Consider the following 19,871-nt stretch of genomic DNA (forward strand, 5'->3'; position numbering starts at 1 on the left):
GAAGGTGCTAGATACAGTTCCTGATTATGTTTAGACTGGGGGTGACTGCCAATCTCTGCAGGTAACATATTAGGATGGCCCAGCCTCTGTCAGAGGCATATAGAACTGGATGGCTTCCTGATGTCTCCGCAGGAGTTTCCTACTAACTTGGCTAACGCTCCTGTCTTGCATACCAAATCCTAACCTCTGAGAAGTTGGGGGTAACAAAATGAACAGGACAAGGGCTAGAGTACAAATGGCAGAAGACTTGAGCCAAATCCAACTGAGCACATGTAACTGTCCACTTTAGGACTGACACTGTTGTGATCATGACAGTGAAGAAATTTTACTTCTCTACCACCATTGTATCTGCTCTGTACTGTCCAGCAAAGTTAGTCAAAGTAGATAAAGGTGTATTACATTCTGGCCAAGGGAAGATGGATTACATCTCTTCAAGGCTCACTAGGACCAATTTGCACTGTGTGGCAAATCACTCACTTCCATTATCATTTTTGTTTATTCACAATGCGGCCTGGTGGTGACAAAGTCCCATCTAGTCATATTTCTATAGATGATTTTCAGTTTATGCAGCTTGAGGATGTGGGCATGATTCTTGGGAGATTTCAGACCCACTACATTTGCATTCAGTCTTTGTCCATCTTAGCTTGTAAGATCAGCATGGACAGAGAAAAGAGATTGGGTCACAGATCTGCTCAAAACTACGTTGTGGTTCACAAGAAAACTATACTCTGTGCCTAATAAACAGGCACGCTTTCAACTTCCAACACTTCACCTTTGAAATTCAGCTTAAAATATGTTAAGCAAATGATTTTTTAAAAGGATGCTTTAATGAAGGAGAAACACTATAACCAGTATTTCCCCTTATATGTCAAGGATTCACCTAACAAATCATAATCCACAATGATACAACCTTCCCCCATCGAGGAGAAATGCATACAAAAAAAAAAAAAGATTGCTATGGCAAAGAATTGTGAATTTCATTAAATATGTTAACGGGGGGAAATTCAGCTTTGAAAAATAGTAATCCTGTCTTTCAACAAAAATATTATAGGAAGCTATGAATTTGGTAGATCTGAATAGGCTGTTGGTACATGTTTTACTAAGGTAATATAATGGCACACTATTATTAGATCACATTAATCATTACTATGCCAAAGGCAGTGACAGCCCCACTGAAAAGGATTGAAAGGGCTGGTAATGGATATAAATTACCCATTGTGTGATAAAAGGATTTTTACTAAGAAGGTAAGAATAAAACAGCAAATTTCTAATATAACTGTTGTGCAAAAAAAACACACACACACCCCAAAATAAAGGTAATCTTCTGTTGTTAATATCCACAAAAATAAAAAGTAAGCACTTCTGAAACCAGATAAAGTCGCAATGTTTTAAAAAATGTATACTGTGTGAAATTAATTTCTTGGCATCTAATATTGCTATCAGTTTAAATGCTCTATGGGATGACCTCTAAGGAATATGGTCAAAAAGAAAGGTAGGTTTTGCTAATTAGAAGTGAAGATGGTTTTATGTAGATGTGCCTCAAGCCCCTCAGCAGGATCAAATATGGATTGCCAGGAGCCCCAATATTATATGCTGCTTTATGGCAACTGGTTCAATTGCCCCTTCTAAGTTCTTTGTACACAAAAGTAGGTGTACCAAGTACTGAGTTCTTTATATGACAATGGAAGCCTTCCCTAGACAAAGTTTATATTTTGTTGTTATTGAGAATGGGCAACTTCTCCCGCACAAAGGGCCATGCTGGAAACTTATCAAGAGGTCTTTGGCTAATCTGCATATTTAGGTAGCTTATAATTAGCCTAATTTGCATATTATTTACAGATTTGTGATGGATTGCAAGCCAGAACTGGCATACCTTTTGTCCTCGCTCTCTAATAATTCCAGAATAAATCTAAATGGAAAAAACTTGAGTGAGCCCCTCAAAAACTCTGATATGGATTTCACTAGGGATGAGGGGGACCTATTGGTTCTTTTCTGTAATTAATATGGGCTTTTAAAACATTAATTACAGTTCCAATTTGTAATTAGTTCAGACACCAACATGGAATCTGAATTAATTACCAACAGCCCCTGGCATCTCGAAGATGTGATCAGTGTGCTACTGCAGGGAGGCCTCAAAGCATGCCCTGACCTGCTGGCATCATAGGGAACATAGTTGAGAGGTACCCTGGGTTTGATCAGGTTGGACCTAATGGGGCTTGGCAGAGAGAGCTTAATTTCCTCCATCCAGGCCACAATTTGCTCTAAGGTCCAACGTATTTCTTGGTACACAAGGACCACATTTCTTATGCTATATAGAGAAAAGTTTTCACTAGGCGTTTGCCCTTTTCATTATTAATTATTATTATTATTATTATTAATTTTTATTGGTATTGTTGTTGTTCACCACCTAGAGTCTTTGGAGGAGGTGATATATAAGAAAATTTTAATAGATAGATAGATAGATAGATAGATAGATAGATAGATAGATAGATAGATATCAGCACGTCCAAGAACTTGGAGCAGGCTACTGTCTGCAGAGACTGGACTCTTCCTGCCGCCCCCTCCCTCTGAATGATTCTCTGGTCTCAAACCTAGGGTGCCTCTTGGAAATTATATTTCCTAATATACTGAGAAACTTGGTCATGTCCGGGAACACCCTGAACCTTCATGCAAACGGAAACCAAACATCAGGAACTGGACCCTCCCTGATATTTCTGCAGTGAAGTCATGGTAGGGAGAGGACAACTGAGAAGACATGATCCCTTGCTATCAAATCCTGGTCCTGATAAATACTTAATAGACTCTAGTACATGTTATGGCATCAGCCATTCATCCAAAGGCCTAGAGCAGGCATCCCCAAACTGCGGCCCTCCAGATGTTGCTGAACTACAACTCCCAGCATCCCTAGACACAGTTTTTTGTGGCTGGGTATGCTGGAAGTTGTAGTTCAGCAACATCTGGAGGGCCGCAGTTTGGGGATGCCTGGCCTAGAGACTCCCAGAAAGACTTAGTTCTTTTACTACATACATTTTTGATGGATGCTTGCAGACTCCAGTAAATCCAGGTCTGGCTTGAAATTAATTTAGAAGGCTAGTTACCCCAAACTTGTAATCAACATTTAGTAATCCCAGATTTTGATGTTGATTCTAGATTCAAAAAGCCAAACCAGATTTCAAGTTGAGTATATGAAGAGGAAAAAAATTCCATTGCAGTTTAGGAGGGGGCGGGCAAGGAAACCACTGCAGGTGGCGTAGGTGGTAGGAACATAGGAAGCTGCCATATACTGAGTCAGACCATTGGTCCATCTAGCTCAGTATTCTCTTCACAGACTGGCAGTGGCTTCTCCAAGGTTGCAGGCAGGAATCTCTCTCAGCCCTGTCTTGGAGAAGTCAGGGAGGGAACTTGAAACCTTCTGCTCTTCTCAGAAAGGTTCTATCCCCTGAGGGAAATATCTTACAGTGCTCACATTTCTAGTCTCCCTTTCATATGCAACCAGGGCAGACCCTGCTTAGCTAAGGGGACAAGTCATGCTTGTTACCACAAGACCAGCTCTCCTCTCCGGGTACTGGCAGTCTGGAAGGCAGATCAGGAGCAGCCTGCATGGCTTTCTTAGCTGGTGTTCCTCCCATACAGAGGAGAGAACACAAAGCAGACCGTGACAGCTCTGAAGTCCTCGCTGCAAATTAACTCATCAGGAGAGCTCTTTCCCAGAGGAAAGCACAAAGGCTGGTGGCCCAATGGTGGTCAAAGAAAGACAGAAGGAATGAGGTAAATTGGCTGATCGGGGGGAGCTGGGTTTCCTGCTCTTTTTTCCTAATGAGGTAAAACTTTGGAAGTTTCCGGATGGTGGCACTGCGCAGGCGCAAATCCCATGTGTGCTGCACAGAGACCATGAAGAAGAACTAATCCTTCCCTCCCCACAGAGACCATAGCACCACACACTGCCAGTGGAGGAGGAGGAAAGGCCAGTAAGGCAACAGTCACCATCTCCACCTGCTTTTTCATGATATTTTCATGATGTCTGTAAACTGTCCAGGGGTCTCCTGGGAAAAAGTGGCATATAAATGTGAAAAAAATAAAATGAATCAACACATTCATTTATAAAATGAATAAGGGAGTGGGGGGAGGAAGACGACAAGGAGGGGGCCTTAAAGCATATATGACAAAACAGTCCTTACCATGTTAGTCCAACATCAGCAAATCTTTCTCCTGGCTATGGGATCTTCTCAGAGATGTGGGGTAAGTACTGAAGGTCAGGAACTGCAAAAATAATACCTGTGAGAAATGCAAAGCCATTGGTGCTTAAATCAGAATCAGTTCTATCTAAAACAGTAGCTCATCTTCAGACTTAGTTACTCATGAGTAGTCCCATTCAAATTAATGCCGGTGTCACATGAATTTTAATGGAACTGGTCATTAGCAACTTAGCCTGCATGTCTCCTGATAACATCTTAATATATTTAGAGGAGAGAGAGAGAGAGAGAGAGAGAGAGAGAGAGAGAGCACACACTAATACAACTATTGTAGATTTTTAGGATCTGGTGGCCCTAGATTTTAAGAGGAGAATTCCTGTCTATTTAAAATGTTCGGTTGCGGGTAAATGTATTCCCATATTGTGCCCAGGAACAGGGAGATATTTTTCTGTTCCTGACACCAATCTAGGAGAAAGCCATAAAAATTATAACAGAAATCCAATTATTTGATGCTGATGCTCTAGGCTCCAACACGAAGAGAAAACTATTCTCTTCCTCAAGTTCTATTAAATAAATAGATTCCCTTATACAAATAAGTAGTCCTTCAGAGATGGACATAACTAATAAACTCTATTTAAAGAAGACTGCAATGCCAGGCATAAAAGCCAAGAAACAGCTTCTCTGATTCTAGCAAATTTAAAATTATTACATTAGAAAGCAAGAATCAAATGACCAAAAGAAATCCCAACTTTGTTAGTTGTAAGGCATCTTCGTCCAGGAATGCTGACACCTTTAAGCTCCTATAAATACACTTTTAGAACACAATATTTATTTTAGCAAATCTACAGGGATTAAATACAAGGAATAATACTATGTGATCTTGTCAACATGTGATCCTGTAAACAAAATCAAAAGGTCAAACATCAACTTCAATATCAACATCAACTTAGTAGCTGATTTGTCAAGCTACTGGCTTTCTAAAGGGTCACCGTAACTTCAGATCACAAAAGCTTGCGAAAAATTTATAACCAAGCAAAGGGTTTACAGCAGTGAGTAATCCCAATGATATACACCCAATAGATATCCATACATACAACTGTGTTCTAATGAGCTCATTTTTAACAGAAAATCAGAAGTTTCAATCATTGTGCAGCTTCAGAAAGACTGCAGAACTTAGCTACTGAAAGTTGTATATCAGAAACTCAGCAGTTGCTACACTGAAGGATACCATGAGATACAAACCATGAGATCATTAATTAAGCTGCAAGTAATCTTTCAATCAGCTTAGCAGAGACACATAGCCATATACTGTGAATCTCAGAGCAAGTCAATCATCTCTTGCTGGGGGAAAATTCAAGCTTCAGAGTTATACTGAGATACTCTTCCAGTGTTAGTTAAGGTTGGAATCTTTTTCTTTTTTCGCTTTTAAATTTTTTATTGATTTTTTACAATATCTTAACAATCTCGTTACATCCAATTAAACAAATGTTGACTTCCCGCTCACCAATCCGCGTGAATCACTAACTATACAATTCAACCATTGCTATAGTAATACAAAACATATATCCTATACCTTACAAACTCGATTTTACTCTACTCAACCTGCTAATATTACTAAATTTCAAACCCTGTTGAGAATCTTTTTCACCAACATAATTTTTTTCAAAAAAATACAAATATAAAGTAATCACGTTATCTGCTTTGTGACTTTGACATTCCTTTGGACAAAACTAGAAATAGCCACCGTTTTTCTGCCATCTTTGTCACCATTAAGATAGGTTATCAATAAAAAAAGAGTTCTACAGTATAGTAAAAAGGGAAAAAAACTCTGCTGTTCTGATTAAGATACCTTCTTTACCGAGATTCATATAAGGTATATAAGCTAGAATGAAGATTGTTAAATGAAACAAAATCCAAAACATTGCATTTGGTCCTGACTTGTAGACATTCCAAGCACGAAAAGTGTCATGAAAGTTGATTTTCTGAAATAGATGCTTAAAATTCCTACGAGACATTTGCAAAAGGAAAGATGCCAGGTCCTACCGTGCCAAGAGTCCAATTGTAATTACTTAAACTTTTTTTTTCCATCGGAAAGGTGCTCCATTCCCCTTATTTTCATTGCTCTTTTCTGCACCTCTTCCAAACATACAGTTTTTATATAAGAACTGTACACAGTATTCCAAATGAGGTGGCATAATCAATTTCTATAAAGATATTACAATACTTATTTTCAAATCCTTTCTTTAAAACCCTTGATATAAAATTTGCATTTTCACCCCCTACTGCAATGAGCCATCCACCCAAGATCTCTCTCCTGGTTAGTCACCAACCATCCACACCTTGTCAATGTACAGCAAAGTTAGGATTTTCAGCTTCAGTATGCACCACTGAATCTCATATGTGGTTTTGTTGCCCATTCACCCAGTGTGGAGAAGATTTTTTGTTTTTGTTTTTTACAACTCTTCACAGTCTGCTTGGCATTTCACCACCCTCAATAATCTGGTGTCATCCACAAAGCTGGCTCCCTCCTGGCTCACCTTTGACTCTAGGTAATTTATTGATAAATTACGTCCTGCTAGTTCCAAGACAGAATTTTGGGAGACCCTACTGCTTATTTCCCTCCATTGTGAGAACTGTTTACATTTACCACCTGCTTCTTGTTCTTTAACTAGAGGACCCATTCTCTTACCCCATGACTGTTATACTTCAGGAGGAATCTTTGATAAGGGACTTTGTCAAAAGCTTTTTGGAATTCAGAGTAAACAATGTCTACTGTACTGCCTCATCAACATGCTCTCTGACACTCTCAAATAATTCTAAAAGGGTTGCGAAGCAGGACGCCTTTAAAGAAGGCTGATTTATGCTACACAAGAGCCAGTCTTCTATACATTTAATAATCCTAGCTTTAATAACGATCTCCACTCATTTGCCTGGAATAGATGTTAGACTACAAGACTAGTAATTTCCTAGCTACTCCCTGAAGCCATTTCAAAAAATGGTGTTTGTTGGCCACCTTCAAATTTCCCAATAAGGCAGCTGGTTTTAGTGACAAGTCGCATATTTTAATATTTATTTATTACAGTCAACGACCAGCAGAAAGTTGCATATTTTTCTTAGAAGATCAACAGGGAGCTCTCAGGTATATGACATCCAGACGTAGTGACTTAATTTTGGATTTGTCACTTAGCCTAGAACTCCATCTCTTATCCCCTCTATTTGACTAAGCGCTTTTCAGATGTGGGGGTGTGGGTAAGTGCCCAAAATCTTTCACAGTGAAATCTGATGCAAAGAACTCACTAAACTTCTCTGCAATCCCTATCCTTCCCCCCCCACACACACACACTTTTGCCATATAAAGCTCCTGGCTAAAAAAATTTAAACTTCTTGTTGTATTTCAGAAAAATGTTATTCTTTGTCAATGTATTTAGCAATACACTCATTTATTTGTTTATTATTATTTCTTGCCATATTACATTTGTTTTGCCTTCAGGTGCTCTGTTTTGCTCTTCTCATTCAGGCAAGGCTTATTTTATTTTATTTTTTAATGATGTCTTTTTGCTTTTTATAGCCCACTTAAATCTGCTTGTCAACTATTCTGAGCTCCTCTTGGACATATTTGCATATTTTGTTCTCTGCAGTATACATTTTATCTGATCTTCTATTATCATGATTTTAAATAACCTCCAAGGATGCTGAAGAGATCTGACTCTCCTACCTCTCCCTCAACTTTTCCCTGCTTTTAAAATTAAATTCGGCCCTATTGGATTTTAACACTAACAATACATTTACCCAGTCAATGTCAAGGTAGTTGAAGTCTCCATTATTACATTCCATTCTTTGATTGTGCCCATGATCTCTTCCTCCAACTCAACATCCTCCTTAGAGTTTGGTCAAGGGGATGATAGAAGATTCTCAGTACTAACAGTTTTTCAACATGCTATTTGCACTCAAAGAGTTTATTCCTTTCAGGTTTTCCAGGTTATCAGACTCCACACTCTCTTTTATATGCTTAGATGCCCTCCTTTCCATAGATTTTATATCTAGTGATAATCATATCCCACAGATTCTCTCCATTATCCACCGTTTCTAATATGCCAGCTATTATGCAATAAACAGTTGTGTTTTGTACAAACACTTCCAGCCTCCCCAGCTTAGCAAAAGGAATGCTCTGTGCATTTGTTGGAAGCAAATGCAAACTGCCCAGTTTGCCTATCATATTAGTATCTGTTCCTTATATTGCATTGTTCCATAAAATTAATTAGTATTTTCAGATACAAAAAAATTTCCATGGAAAACACAGTGGTGGGAAACTTTCAGAAAGTTTTTTGCAGAAAAATGTTTATCTCCCACCGCTGGCCACCAAGCATTCCAGCCTTGAATTGCAGGAGGCTTCTATATTATACACACCTGTACATTCTTTCCTAAATCCATATTTGCCTGTGCAGTTTCTGCTACTCTTATGCCTATGAATTCTCTCTGTATGTACAATATATTCCCCAGTGCCCAATGCATTTAATATCTTTCCTTTTGAAAAAGCCATCCGTTAACACTCAGCAGCTCTGCCTAAGGGCCCCGCACCAAAAATGGGTCACATTTCCAAAAATGCTACCTTGGAGATCTTAAATGTAAACATCCTACTTTGTAATCCACATTTGTCTTCCAGAACCTCTGTACCTCCCAATGGCATTGGTGCTGCATGCCAACATGCGCCACATGCAGGCTTTTTGTTTAATATTAAATTGTGACTGTGTTTTCTCCTTCAGAGCTAATAGCGGCTTCAGGAGGAGGATTTTTGTTAAGGGGGATTTAAGTTAAGTTGAGGAAACTGGCGTGCATATGAACAACAGGTCCTCTCAGTTGGTCCTTCTTAGTGTCCTGGGCCCTGGTATAGTGCCTGGACCCATAGGAGGGCCTTCTCTATAGATGCCTTTCTTCCTTGGGACACCCTCCCCCCCCCATTCATTCAGCCATTCAGTGGCTTTTAAGGCCCTTATTAAGTCTTACCTTTTTATAGTTATTGTTCACCACCTAGAGACTTTGGAGGAGGCGGTATACAAGAAATTCTTAGTAAATAAATAAATAAGCACCATCCCCATGGCTGCTTTTTGAAAAAGGTGTTGGGAACCAATTACAAAACTCCAGCCTCACATCAAGTCTGGCCTTAAGGATGTATGAAACCTGATATTTCTTGGGATTTTCCATTTCCCACACATAACTGCATATTCAGGACACATATCCACACAAGCTGATACATTCTTCTAGCATAAACCTGAATCATTATTACATGTTGAATTTATATTAGCACCCGCTATTGTGCATGATATTGCTCATTCAAAGGCACAGGTGGCATTATAGATATGAATCATGGTTGCAAATGATATGCACAATAACTTAAGTGTGAAACATGTTTATTGCATGCATATTGCATCAATACTGCAGTACAAATTAATGCAGATCTGGAATGTTGATCTACACAGCACATGCACATAAGAAGAGCCCTGCTGGATCAGGCCCAAGATCCATCTAGTCCAGCCTCCTGTTTCACACAGTGGCCAACCAGATTCCTCTGATAAACCCACAGGCAAGAGCTGAGGTCATGCCCTCTTTCCTACTGTTGCTCCCCTGCAAATAGTATTGAAAGGCATTGTGCCTCTGAGGCTGTAAGTGGCCTATAGCCATAGTAGCCACTGATAGACCTGTCCTCCATGAATTTGTCTAAGCCCCTTTTAAAGCCATCCAAAATAGTAGACATCACCACATCCCATGGCAAAGAATTCCATAGATTAATTATGTGGAAAAGTACTTCCTTTTGTTGCTCCTAAATCCCCTCCCCCAGTACTGCAGTGCTGCCTCATCGTAGCAGGGGGGGGGCGTTCCTGGGAGGGATGAGTGAAATATGGCAGGAGGTATACTCCCAGTAGGGTCACTCAAAGCACGAAGGTCATCCCAGCTGCCCAGCTAAAGCAAGCAGGCACATTTATTTATTTATTTATTTATTTATTTATTTATTTATTTATTTAACATATTTTTATACCACTTTGATATCTGAGAATGTGGATGATCTGCAAGCTCTAGTAATGAAAGTCAAGGAGCACAGTGAAAAAATGGGACTACGACTAAATGTAAAGAAGACTAAATTAATGACAACGGGTACAGCAACCAGCCTCAGAAATGACAATGAAAACATTGAAGTGGTGGAGAGCTTCTGCCTTTTAGGATCGACTGTCAACAGTAAATGATCTAGCAGTCAAGAAATACGCCACAGACTAGCACTTGGTAGGGTTGCAATGAAGGCCTTGAAAAGGACATTTAGACACTGTGACATGTCTCTCTCTACAAAGATTAGAATTGTTCGGACAATGGTTTTCCCCATGACACTCTAAGGATGTGAAAGCTGGTCTTTGAAGAAGCAAGACAGAAAAAGCATTGACACTTTTGAACTTTGGTGTTGGAGAAGACTTTTGAGGATACCATGGACAGCCAGGAAAACAAACAAAAGGATTATAGAACAAATCAAACCAGAATTTTAACTCAAGGCATAAATGACCAGGCTCAAACTATCATACTTCGGATACATTATGTGATGACCCAGCTCCCTTGAGAAGTCTATAATGCTGGGGAAAGTTGAAGGAAAGAGAAGAAGAGGATGACCAGCAGCAAGGTGGATGGACTCGATTCCCACAGCAATGAATGCACCACTGAGAAACCTTAAAGGCCAAGCTGAAGACAGATTATCCTGGGAAGAATCTGTCTATGTGGTCACTAAGAGTCAACACCGACTTGATGGCACTTTAAATCAATCAAATTTCCTGACTAGCAATCAGTTTCACGAGACCTCTATTTCTAGTGTTGTGAGAGAGGGAGAAAAAAAATATCTCTATCCACTCTCTCTACTCCATTAATAATTTTATATACCTCGATCATGTCTCCCCTTAGTCACCTCTTTTCCAAGGTAAAGAGCCCCACAAGCTGTAGCCTTGCCTCATAAGAAAGGTGCTCCAGGCCCCTGATCATCTTGGTTGCCCTCTTCTGCACCTTTTCCAGTTCTACGATATCCTTCTTAAGATACGGTGACGAGAACTGTATGCAGTACTCCAGATGTGGCCGCACCATCGATTTGTGTAAGGGCATTATAATATTAGTGTTTTTATTTTCAATGCCCTTCCTAATGATCCCTACCTGCTGCACACTGAGTCATCACTTTCAATGAGCTGTCGACAATGACCCCAAGTTCTTTCTCCTGGTCAGTCACTGACAGCTCAAATGAAATCAGCATATATGTAAAGTCAGGGGGTTTTGCCCCAATATGCATCACTTTACACTTACTTACTGAACTGCATTTTCCATTTTATTGCCCACTCCTACAGTTTGGAGAAATCCTTTTGGAGCTCCTCACAAACTGTTGTGGATTTCACTACCCTAAATAGTTTAGTGTCATCGGCAAACTTGGCCACTTCACTGCTTACCCAACTTCTAGATCATTTATGAACACATTAAAGAGCACTGGTCCCAGTACAGATCCCTGGAGGACCCCACTTCTTTCTTCCCTCCATTATGAAAACTGTCCATGTATTCCTACCCTCTGTTTCCTGTCCTTCATTCAGTTACTGATACACAATGAACCTGTCCTATTATCCCATGACTGCTAAGTTTACTCAAGAGACTTTGGTGGGGAACTTTATCAAAAACCTTTTGGAAGTCCAAGTATACTAGGTCAACCAGATCACCTTCACCCACATGCCTGCTGAGCTGACACTCTCAAAGAACTCCAAAAAATTAGTAATGCAAGACTTTCCCTTGCAGAAGCCATGCTGGTTCTCCTTCAGCAGGACCTGTTCTATGGGTTCAACAATTTTGTCTTTAAGTATGCTTTCCATCAATTTACCCAGCACCGAAGTTAATGTAGGGCCTGTAATTTCCTGAATCCCCCTGGATCCCCTTTTGAAAATGGGAATTACATTGGCTTCTTTCCAGTCCTCTGGTACAGAGCTGATTGTAGGAACAAGTTACATATTTTTGCCAGGAGATCAGCAATTTCATATTTGAGTTCCTACAGAACTCTTGGGTGGATGCCATCTGGCCCTGGCAATTTGTTAATTTTTAGTTGCTCAAGACAGTTTAGAACATCTTCCCTCATCACTTCAAACTGACCCAGTTCTTCAGCATCCAAGCCTGAGAAGCTCAGTTCTGGAGAGGTTATATGGTCAGTATCCTCTACCATGAAGACAGATGCAAATAACTCATTCAGCTTTTCTGCAATCTCCTTATACTCCTTAATCATCCCTTTCACGCCCTCATCATCTAAGGGTCCAACCACCTCCCTGGCAGGTTTTCTGCTTCTGATATATTAAAAGAGGTTTTTTGTTATTCCCCTTGACATTTCTAGCTATTTTTACATCCCTTGATTTCTTGCATTTCTTTTGCCTGTGTTTGTGTTACTTCCTGTTCTCTTCATTTGGACTCATCCATGCATTGAGACCCCTCATCTCCACCTGTCTTGCTGGGCCTGCACATGCAACAGGTAGCACTTTAGAGAAAGTTACCCTGGGGGTCCTGGACCTTGCAGCCTAAATTTGGCTTCCAGCACCTCCCAACTGCATTTCCCATCATCATTGATGCTGACATGCACCACAGCAACTGATTCCTCCCCAGCATTGCCTAACAGCCTACTTTTGACAACAGTGTGACATCCACAACCTTTGTACCAGGCAGGCAAGCCACTATGCAGTCTACATGTGGGCCACAGACCCATCTCTCTATGCCCCTAACAATAAAATCACCCACTACTTGGAGGCCCCCACCCCCAGCAGAATATCCTCTGTGCGCGAGGATATGGGTGCATCACCCAAGGAAAGTGTCCCTGCAAAGGAAGTCTTACCCTCTTCCTCAGACATGTGTCCTCCTTCCCTGAGGTCTTAATTCTCCATGATAGCAGAAGCACCATTGTGCTAGTAATATTTGCAATACCTTTCACAATTAAGTCACCACTTCCTCCTGTTTGATAAGTTTCACAAACCTGACATCCATTCAGATTATTCACAACAGAGAATATGCAGTTTTCACTTCAGAAGCAGAAAATCATGGATATTCCTACTTGAAACTTTAACAAACAACAGAAAACTTTTCAGCATTTATTTGCAGATAATTCCAAGCTACAATGCAGGGGGAAGAAAAGAGCTAAAAATGAATTCTTTGAGAAAGAAATTACTTTGCCACAAGTCTTTAGTACTGACTATAACAGCACTATAGAGACTTGAGGAGGGGCGGGGCAGGCTGTCACAACGATGCCTTTTAAACAAAAATGTAGGGGAAAGTCAGATTTTATATAGAAGTTTATGATTCGGAGGAGCTAAGCAAAGGTTCTCAAAGATATTTGCAAAGATATTTTGAAAATTCTGATAACAAATAGAACACAGCCAAGACTTCATCTCTTTAAAAAGTCCTGTACTGATTTGTTAGGAGGGTCTGTGTCATTGATCAGCATGTCAATGTCTCTTGCAATCAATTCCAGTTCATGATTTTGACTGAAGCCCTGAAACTTGAAAGTGATTTAAGACCTATCACTTACATAAGAACATAAGAACAGCCCTGCTGGATCAGGCCCAAGGCCCATCTAGTCCAGCATCCTGTTTCACACAGTGGCCTTCCTAAACAAATCAGTGGATGTCTTTCACTTTTGCACATTCAACTGAAACGCAGGTGCCATTAAATAACTGAAAGAGACATTTCCCTCACCTGCACTAATGTCATTCTAAAGCCTTTGATGCAAATAGTGTAAAATAAATATATTCAAAAGCTGGGTAATACTGCAAAGCAGCATGAAAGCTAATGATGTGGCATTCCAATTAGGACAAATAGGATTCTCTCTCTCTTTCTTTTATTTTTTGGCAGGAGAAGAGAGAATGTCCAATGTTGGGTTGAGTATAAAAAACATATAAGGTATATCATCAACCTCTGAAGACCAATTTTATTAAAATATAATAAGAAATATTTAGATACTGCTTTTCCACAAAAAAAAACTCGTCAAAGCGGTTTACATAGCAAAATAAAATAGAAGATAGCTCCCTGTCCCAAAAGTTGGTTCAATATCCATACCAACTGAACTGCTAATCTTAAAAGTCCTTTGGAGTGGCAAGCTAACAAAAAAAATGCAAGGTAGACAAAGATTAAAGATTTACACATGCACACACTATTTTACAAGATACCACAGAACTGGCAACTGCCAAAAGGCTACCATGTCCAAATCATGATATCATGAGGCCATCGGAACAATCCATTCACTTTTGTGTGCCCAAGCTGAGAGCAAGTGACCTTACAACAAAACAAAACTCCTGGACACCTCTGAGCTGCCTATCAAGCCCATTGCCCCTGGACCTTTTGCAGCTTTCCTAGTCCCAACAGTTATCTTTGCTAATGATCCTTTGTATTTTTTAAAAAAATGGCCATCACATAGAAGCTCATGATAGCAGGATCAAGAAATGCTGGCTTGACTGCAAGACACATGTAGTGGCTCTTCATATAATATGGTTTTTGGAGTACTGTACACCTATGGCACTTTAGGAAAGGATGGGTGCATCAACCAAAAGAGGTTGCAATGAGCCCATCAGAGAATCAAATGGCCATGGTTCCCTGTCAAGTGTACGCTCAGTAGCAAAAAACCATGTCTTGCCACATAATTTGTGACACAGCTCTCAACTATATACTGCAAACAGTTGCAAGGCACCAAACCAACCCACAAAAGGCAAATACATGTAGCTATCTTAAACATGGAAAGAGTTCTAAACCCACAATTACGAGAAATCACTTGACTCATTACTTTTAAGCATAGACACGTTAACATTCATCAACGCAAGGGATTATTAATATTAGAAACAGCAGCCCATATGGTATCACAATGAATCATTAAAAACAGAGCATGCTCCTAGAAGTGTTGGACAGTGATGACATAGTTCTGCGGGAATGTGGTTGTAAGTCTTTACAGAGTAGACTCACAGGAGAACATATCAAGAAATGCTGCAGGAAGCTAAAACAGTTTGTTTACTTGAATCGTCCCCCATCTGAATGCCCAAGTGGTTTGAATAATTAAATTCAAATAACAAAATGAATTGTTATTTGAATTGTGAATTGGGTGTAGTTATTCTGGAACAAAAGCGGATGCAAGTGCAGACATTTGACAAAGGTAGATCAGTGATAGCCCAATGATGGCTGTAACTAGATATGATAATAGCTGGAGAATGGAAAGGAAGCAGGAAGGACAGGTGCAGCCTTATTGCCAACCCTATGAAACCCAGAGGCATTAATAGTTTGAAGTCAATCATAGATAAGGACACATACAGCCAATCAGAATAAATGGACTGGAAGATTCCGTTTCTGAGTTAAGCAAGTGGTCTTGGTAGAGGCTCCTACCACCAAAAAATTAAATTGATGTTCAACTCCAGAGACATAGCATCCGTTTCCATTATCCTTCCTCTGCCCCAGCTCTTTTCCCCCTGTGCTGGAGCTCATCAGAATGGGTTGTGGACTGAGCATGCTTGCGACAGGGATGGATCACATGATACTAGTTTCCTGTTGCCAGGATGCAACATAGCCTCAGTTCCGGTCCTGTCTTGCTCAAATTCACAGGTCTTGGAAAGAGCTCTTCAATGTTTGAGATTTTTGCTGGCTAGTTTCTATTTATTGACTTGGCATTTTCCTTCCAATATGCCCAGCAACACTGGTCCCCCGAGGTCACGCCAAAACATCAACTGGCTAGAGTTCCAGGCTGCCAGACTCACCCTCCTACAGTTTCACCATCTTCTGCAGGAACACCATGTCCTAATCCACATGGACAACATCACCAAGTCCCATGTCAGTCATTGGGGAGGCACCAGAACCTGGTCCTTGATGGCGGAATCCGATCTCCTCCTCCAGTAGGCAGAAAACCATCTAGCGTCAGTCACAGCAGAACACCTTAGTCAGTGGGGCCAACAACCTTCAAGCAGACTGGCTCAGCTGGCGCACAGTGGACCCAGGAGAGTGGACCCTTCACCCAGACGTCTTCCACCAGTTGACATCACACCTGGACCAGCCAGAGGTGGACCTCTTTGCATCCCCCTCAAAACATATTCTCCCAGGCTTCTTCTTCAGGTGTCAGTCTCCCCTGGCAGAAGCGACCAATGACCTTATGGCTCCCTGGCCACAGGCTCTACTCTATGCCTTTCCTCCGACAGCCATCCTCCCAAGAGTTCTCAGAAAGCTCCTAATAGAACAAACAGAGCTGATCCTCATAGCTCCTCACTGGCCCAGTGACCCTGGTTTTCCAAACAACAATCAGTCCACCCACCCCAGCAACTTCCCCTCTGAAGGGACCTCCTCTCACAAGATCTCTGCCTTCACCCAGCCCCAGAGGCTCCAACTCTCTGCTTGGAGATTGAGTATGCAAAGCTAAACACTCAGGGCTATGCTCCCCCCAAGTCCAATATACTATTCTGGCCTCCAGGTGCTCAGCCACCAATTGCATTTACCAGGGCAAATGGACAGCCTTCTCTTGATGGGCACATAGAAAACACACTGACCCTATCTCAGCAGGAGTTCCCAAGGCTTTCCTCCAGTCTGGGCTTGAGTTGCCCTAGCTCTACCCAGAAACCCCAGACCTCCACTCTGGCGTCAGTTCTAGACCTGTCCTCTCCTGGGTGGTCCACACTTGTCCTACACATTACAAGGTTCCTCGGGGGAACATGGAATCTACTTCCCTCCTGTTCACAGGTTCCCATCGTGAAGCCTGAACAAGGTCCTGAACACACTCACCCAACCGCCCTTGAACCCTTGGTCTCCACCTCCCTCAAGGACTTATCCTACACATTCCTATTGCTGGTAGCCATCGTGTCAGCTTGTAGAGTATCCAAACTGGGATGCCTTCTAAGGTAGGAAAAAGTTCTGCACCTTCCAACCAGACATTGTAGACCTGAAGCTTGACCCTACCTTAATTCCTAAGGTTAACTCTTCCTTTCACAGCTCTCAGGATGTAGCACTACCCTCTTTCTGTCCATCACCATCCCATTCTAGGGAAATGGCATGGCACACCCTTGATGTCCGCAGGGCTCTGTGCATCTATATCTGTCATGCCAGAGAATTCCACAAATTCCAGCTCTCTCTTCATTTAATTCCAATCCTCTTCACTAGGCTCCAGGGTCTCCAAAGATACTCTAGCATCAAGCCTTGCATTCTCCTCATGAAACCCTTAATTTACCAGTCCCTATCGGAATTATGGTTACATGCTCTCCTGTTACTACCTTCATTTAGCATACAAAATAGCCTCCTTCTCTCACCCCAAGTGGCTTTGGGCCATTAGGTCTTACAACAGGTAGTCTAGAGTATAGATCCTTCCCACCCTCTTTCTCAGACTGCTTGGGCACATCCCATTCTGACGAGCTCCAGCACAGGGGGAGAAAGGAACACTGGACTTACCGTGAAGGGTTATTTTTCCCCGAGACTAGACTGGCTCACCTGCGGATCTATATATGGTTTTTCTGGTTTGAGAAGTCTACCAGTTTTGGGGTGGAAATGGGTCTCAGGGTACTACAGTGTTAGTATATACTCTATATTCTCTTGTTTGTATTATTCTGGTTGTTAACATGTTGCCTTCTTCGGCTTTCTTTCTCTTTCTACATATGCCACACTCTACGCTATAGCCCCGGAACTAGGGCTATGTAGCCTCCTGGCAACAGGAAACTAGTGTCACATGATCCGGCCCTGTCTCGAGCATGCTCAGTCCACAACCCATTTTGTTGAGCTCCAGTCACAGGGGAAAAGAACCCTTCACAGTAAGTCCAATGTTCCTTTCTCCATTCTCAATAGCAAATAATCACAATACAGTATTGCCTTGAATGTTACTTATGCCTATGTAAATGTGGAACATGGTCCTGTAGATGCTCTGGGCTGCTTTCACATCAGTGGGAGTTACATGCATAAATGAAGACAGGAGGAGGTCCCCTAAAGCAAGATGTTGAAATTCACCACAGCATTTCCCCATTATTCTCTAACATCCAAACAATACCCTGTGAAGTAGCACCACATACTCTAGGCAAGGGCATGTTATAATCTTGTAACAGACAATCTGTACTGATTCCACTCCACTGTGACTAGAGGCAGGAACTTGCCTTTCTACACATTCTGGTTTTTATAATATTCCCAATAGCTTTTCTAGAAGAAAGGAGTGCCGATCCTACCACTACTGTGGTAGGATCGGCACTCTTTAACACAAACTTTAACACAAACTTGTTAAAGTTTGCTCACATAGGATCAGTTGCCTTGGCCAACAGCTGTGCTTCTAAAGCTTCTGCTAGGCTTGTCCTGTAACCATCTGCTAAGATGCCAACAGACACACCAAGGCCATTCACACAATCAAAAACTGTGTTCTATCTGGATTTGGAGCTGTGTGTGCTCCCAATCTTTGGTTGTGTGGAAGCAAGTTTAGAGGGAAACCTGGGTAGAAGTGATTGTGTAGAAGCAAGGTAGAAGGAAAAGCTACCCAGGTTTTCCTCCTACCTTGCTTCCACACAACCAAAATTGGGAGCACACACAGCTCCCAAATCCAGGTAAAACAGAGTTTTTGATTGTGTTAATGACCTCAGCATAATTATATGCCTTGTTTTTATGTTTCAGATAATGCCTGGTTTTTGTGTTTCAGAGCAGGCTGCCATATTGATCCTACCTGGTTTCCTTGAGTTTTAAGGCAGTAAATAAAACAATTAAGAGACTCTTTTGCACATATCTGTTCCCACTCCCATTCTGATCTTACTCTATGCTTTAAACATCACCTTTGCTATTTAGGTGAGTTCACAGACTTTAAAAACTTAATCCAGTGTAAAAGTGGTCTGCACTCAAAAAATGCTTAAAACTATTCTCACAACATTTTATCACAATGTTTTGTGGGCACTGCCATTACAAAGTTTATTTATAAACAAAAGAAGTGGGCAAACAAACCCCTTACTAAGTAGGCACAAAAACAGAAGACTTATCATAGAGATGCTGGTAAAGTCTGTCAGGTTCAGACCCAGCAACTAGGTTTGGGAGCGATAATGTTCCACTCACAGAAGAGGCGAGCATCATGAGATCCCAATTTTTTCTCCAGCTGAGATTGAAGTTTGAGCCAAAGACCAACAGGACCTTGATACACACTAGTGCCAGAGCCACTAGAAAGGGGAGAGACAGAACCTCTTCCTTGTCCTCACTGCAGTCAGAGTGCTGCCACCAGAGCAGATAAATGTGGTTTTTAAAAGGTAGAAGGGGTTTGTGGAAATAAGGATTGGATTGGTGGCTGTTTGATGACTTCTGAATATGGACTGGCTTGTAAAATAAGCCACGTTACTTCCTTTCTTAAACTTCCTTTGCAAGTCAATCTGATGTGATCAGAGGAAATCTCCATCAAGCTCCTGACTGGCTGACATGCCTGCTCTGAATCATGTCCTAGTGTTTAAGCAGTGGATATGCAGTAGGCCTCCTTGTTTTCTGCTCTGCTTGGATCCAAATTCAAAGAAAGACACTGTGAAATACTATTATATAGATATTAGATCTGGAAGTGGTCCAGTAGATTATCACTGGCCTTCAATGTGCAAATCACAATCTACTACTGGCTCACAAATTCATAATGTGGTTAGCAGAATCAATGGGGGCTGAACCATCTTCCGGGGAAAGATA

General features: G+C 41.2%; 1 protein-coding gene across 40 annotated transcripts in view; it reads right to left on the bottom strand.

The window, feature by feature from the left end:
- ZNF536 (zinc finger protein 536) overlaps positions 1 to 19,871 on the bottom strand; it is a 658,276-nt gene that overhangs the window by 436,021 nt on the left and 202,384 nt on the right. For 28 of the 40 annotated variants that reach the window (XM_053270751.1, XM_053270753.1, XM_053270774.1 and 25 more), the window contains one exon: positions 4,179 to 4,275. The gene's annotated coding sequence lies outside the window, so the exon portion shown is untranslated. The remainder of the gene's footprint in view (positions 1 to 4,178; positions 4,276 to 19,871) is intronic. The other 12 variants (XM_053270773.1, XM_053270777.1, XM_053270775.1 and 9 more) reach the window with 1 other exon arrangement.

Source organism: Hemicordylus capensis, chromosome 9 (genome assembly GCF_027244095.1).
Source record: "Hemicordylus capensis ecotype Gifberg chromosome 9, rHemCap1.1.pri, whole genome shotgun sequence".
NCBI lineage: Eukaryota > Metazoa > Chordata > Lepidosauria > Squamata > Cordylidae > Hemicordylus > Hemicordylus capensis.